The following is a 5,068-nucleotide window of genomic DNA, read 5'->3' as shown; positions in this document are numbered from 1 at the left end:
TTTTTAAAAACAAAGGTTCTGACAAAGGTCTCATTTCCAAAATATATAGAGAACTGACCATAATTTATAAGAAACCGAACCATTCTCCAATTGATAAATGGTCAAAGGATATGAACAGACAATTCTCAGAGGAAGAAATTGAAACTATATCCACTCACATGAAAGAGTGTTCCAAATCACTACTGATCAGAGAAATGCAAATTAAGACCACTCTGAGATACCACTACACACCTGTCAGATTGGCTAAGATGACAGGAACAAATAATGACAAATGTTGGAGGGGATGTGGGGAAATTGGGACACTAATACATTGCTGGTGGAGTTGTGAAAGAATCCAGCCATTCTGGAGAGCAATCTGGAATTATGCCCAAAAAGTTATCAAACTGTGCATACCCTTTGACCCAGCAGCGCTACTACTGGGATTATATCCCAAAGAAATACTAAAGAGCGGAAAGAAACATATATGTGCCAAAATGTTTGTGGCAGCTCTTTTTGTTGTAGCTAGAAACTGGAAGATGAATGGATGTCCATCAGTTGGAGAATGGTTGGGTAAATTGTGGTATATGAAAGTTATGGAATATTATTGCTCGGTAAGAAATGACCAGCAGGAGGAATACAGAGAGGCCTGGAGAGACTTAAATCAACTGATGCTGAGTAATATGAGCAGAACCAGAAGATCACTGTACACTTCAACAACAATACTGTATGAGGATGTATTCTGATGGAAGTGGAAATCTTCAACATAAAGAAGATCCAACTCACTTCCAGTTGATCAATGATGGACAGAGGTAGCTACACCCAGAGAAGAAACACTGGGAGGGGAATGAAAATTGTTAGCACTAATATCTGTCTGCCCAGGTTGCATGTACCTTCGGGTTCTAATGTTTATTGTGCAACAAGAAAATGATATTCGCACACATGTATTGTACCTAGACTATATTGTAACACATGTAAAATGTATGGTATTGCCTGTCGTCGGGGGGAGGGAATAGAGGGAGGGGGGGTAATTTGGAAAAATGAATACAAGGGATAATATTATAAAAAAAAAAAAAAAAAAAAAGAAATCCAATGAAGTTAACACTACTTGTCTTATTACTGAAAGGATAATCACATCTCTAAGGGAAGAGAGAATCTTGAATCTATAATTAATTTATGTCTTCCTCTTCTCATATCCATTCTCCGAGTAGCAGATCCCAGTTTTACAGCACACCAGCAGAGTCCACACTGGTGAGGGTCTTTCTCTTTATGAGAAATCAAAATCCTCTTTTTTGCTGCAAATAGGGAAGGCAGGCTGGTGTTTTCCATCAGAATCCTAGCTACGTAATGTCTGTGATTTGCTACTAGGCCAAGTCCCCTTTGCTGCACTATGATCTAGTGCAGTGTCCTCAGATTTAACCTTTTTGATTTAAGTAATCCTTATAATCTTTGTCTGCATTTTTGTCAGACATCTTCCAAATTCCAATCACCATTTTCATCTCAAACTTTTTGCTTCATAAATTCATAGACCATAGGGTCAGGAAGGAATGTTTCTTGTATTTGCAATTCTTGTTGATTGATAGATATAAGAGTTGTAAGTGACCTGAGGAGTCATCCTCAGGAGGAGGAAAGAAAAACAATACAGGTGGCCTCCATCACTTCAGCAAAATGAAGTGTAAAATCCTTTCTACTTTGCAGTTCTTGAGTAGATAGCACCTGCAACAAGTATAAAACTTTCTAAATGTTCAATTTTCCTTTTCTTTCCTTAAACAAAGATTATTGTATTTCGTGGAGGTATTATTTTGCTTTCTGAATACCAAATGTCTGGCTAATACCTTTCCCCTGCTTTGGTTTTCTCTATTTTGAAAGATATTAGTATTGGAATAGAATCTTTATGTAATACTGCTCATTGGCTATGTATCCTTCTCTGAAAGGGCTGAGTATTGGGGCCCAATTTCTACTTAAAGAAAGACATATTCTTGGATTGAAAAGTTGTTAAGGGATTGTTGGCGGAGTTGTGAACGAATCCAGTCATTCTGGAGAGCAATTTGGAACTATGCCCAAAAAGTTATCAAACTGTGCATACCCTTTGACCCAGCATCGCTGTTATCGGGCTTATATCCCAAAGGAATACTAAAGAGCGGAAAGGGACCTGTGTGTGCCAAAATGTTTGTGGCAGCTCTTTTTGTTGTAGCTAGAAACTGGAAGATGAATGGATGTCCATCAATTGGAGAATGGTTGGGTAAATTATGGTATATGAAGGTTATGGAATATTATTGCTCTATAAGAAATGACCAGCAGGAGGAATACAGAGAGGCTTGGAGAGACTTACATCAATTGATGCTGAGTGAAATGAATAGAACCAGAAGATCACCGTACACTTCAATGCTATATGAAGAGGTATTCTGATGGAAGTGGATATCTTTCAACATAAAGAAGATCCACCCAGTTGATCAGTGATGGACAGAAATAACTACACCCAGAGAAGGAACACTGGGAAGTGAATGTAAATTGTTAGCACTGCTGTCTATCTACCCAGGTTACTTATACCTTCAGAATCTAATACTTAATGTGCAACAAGAAAGTGGTATTTACACACATATATTGTATCTTGGTTATATTGTAACACATGTAAAATATATGGAATTGCCTGTCATGGGGGGTGGGAGTGGACGGAAGGGGGGGATAATTTGGAAAAATGAATACAAGGGATAATAGTATAAAAAATATTCATGCATATGTACTGTGGGGAAAAAATTCTAAATTAAAAAAAAAAGAAATAAAATTTGTTAAGGGACAGGTCAATGCTCTGAGAGCCTCCAGAGCTGTGGATCATAAAATCTGAAGGAGTCGAAGGGCAGCCTTTTCTGACACAGGTGTTGCAGACTGGGAATGGGATAAATTGGAAGCAGAGGAAGGAGGAGAGAGGTCAGACAAGGCAACGACCACCAAGGAGAAAAGTCATAGAACAGCAACAGCCTCTCAGTCTCCTTGTATCATCCCCTCACAAGAGGAGAACCATTCTGGGTTGGATCTCCAGTAGCCACCATTAAGTGACTCCCTCGTATTCCAGAAGCTCTCCCATGTAGTCCAACATGGCAACTGAAGATGGGGCAAGAATTACAAGAAGAAGCAGAGCTGTTCATGAGAAGGATCCTTCCAGAATTAAGGAAGAGCCCCGGTAAGAATTTTTTAATTCAGGGTAATTAAATGGGCCAACACATCAAAGGGCCAAGCCAGGAGACTGATGAGACACTTAAATGCTTGTTCTAACCGCGGTCCTCTTCTCAGTTTGAAAGTTTACCTCCATGACATTTCACAAGATCAACACCTACTACAACCATCCAGAAGTGATAGTGCCGCTTGTGTTCCTCAGTGTGGGGACCATTCGGTTGGGGGTGGGGTGAAGGGAGGAGGGAAATAACAGCAAAAAAAAAAAAAAAAAAAAAAACTGGGTTGCAGAGCAACCTTTATTGACACAGGTATTGGGGACTGGGAAGGAGATAAGTTGGAGGCAAAGGGAAGAGGAGGGAGGTGAGACAATGCAACAGCCTCTCAGTCAGAGAACAGCAACTGTCTCAATCTCCTTGTTTCATCCCTTCACAAGAGGAGATCCATTCTGGCTTGGATCTTCAACAGCCACTGTTGGATGGCTCCCATGTATTCCAACAGAAAGTCACTTCTTAGTAAGGGACACCCAAAGTAGTTTCAAATAAACATGTGGTTTTCTTTTCAGTTAAGCTCTGAAATTATTCACTTCCAGTTAGGAGATTGAATTAATGGATGAGCTTCTACCTTCTTTCTCCTGGCGTGGAATCCCAAAGTTAAGGTTTTTTATTTCTATCAGACTTCCCTGCCTCAGTTTGTGTGGAATAGAGAGATAAGGTGTGTGTGTGTGTGTGTGTTTAAGATTTGGGATGGAAATTGTTAAGTTGCACAATTATTGCCGTTATGGATGTATGGGAACTTTAAATGTGGGATGATTATTTGATGCTTTAAGTTAGAAATCCCTTATTCTGTTGGAATTGCTCTGGCAGACTGTTCTCTGATTGCCTGTTTTTAGGAAATCTCCAAGATATAGACATCTGTCTTGGGACTAGCACTCTCCAGCCCTGTAACCCCAGTTTCTTACTTGGTATGTCAGCATTTTCAGAAGACACTGCCGTTTTGGGATGAAGCCTCTAAAGTTCGGGTTTGCCTGCCTTCGTGGTCTAAACTGCGCATATTCTGCTCAGAAATCCTTTCTGGATCATGGAAGCAGTTCTTGTTCTATCAGAGGGGACAGGTGGAGCTACTCCAGCCCCCACTCTTTCTCTCCTTTGGAAACCCTGACAGACTTGGGGTGCCTCTCCTAGCATGGACTGTCTTGAGCACTGCTACTCCCTAAATAAACAGAAACTGAGTTAAGTGCACAAATGACTACAGACCACCCAACACAGTGAACCGTCCGTGTCAAACTGGATTCTCTGGCTGAGATGAGGGCCTTTGTACTGCTGATCACTTTGGGGATGTCAGGGAGAGGGTTGCCCTTGACATAAGTTCTTGCATTTTCTAGTTTTATTTTTGATTTATTTGCTTCACATTGGGTTGGTCAAAATGATAGTGCTGAGACCTCCCAGGTATCCAGGGGGAAGGAATTCAATAATTCAAATATTCAGAAGCAGAGTGTGTAATGTGTCTCAGTTTCCCTAGATTGTCATCTTTGTATCTTTGTCTGCCAAATGCCAATCTGTTCTGGGACAACTGTTTCCAAGACTGTCGGTGGAAGCAATTTTTATGGTACGGACTTTGTGGCAACAGGAAAACCTCACTTATTGTAATATGTCTACCTTATATAATTGCATTAGTAACCGGAACAGTTCAACAGTCCCTATCAAAATATTGCATACAGAAGATGCTATTAAAATGATGATTCTTCAGAGAAAAGGCTGGAATGTATTAGAGGAGTATGATCTTGATGGTGAACTTGATAAACGATGTATAGATACGTCAACTGATTTTGAACAGTGTGTAAGTTCATAGAAATATGATAGATGAAATCATTTATATATTCCGGAGGGAAACTGTGGAATAGAGAGATAGGGTGAAGAAC

This window comes from Sminthopsis crassicaudata, chromosome 3 (assembly GCF_048593235.1).
Source record: "Sminthopsis crassicaudata isolate SCR6 chromosome 3, ASM4859323v1, whole genome shotgun sequence".
Classification (NCBI taxonomy): domain Eukaryota; kingdom Metazoa; phylum Chordata; class Mammalia; order Dasyuromorphia; family Dasyuridae; genus Sminthopsis; species Sminthopsis crassicaudata.
The sequence above is the reverse complement of the archived record's forward strand: the minus strand, read 5'-3'. Positions refer to the sequence as shown.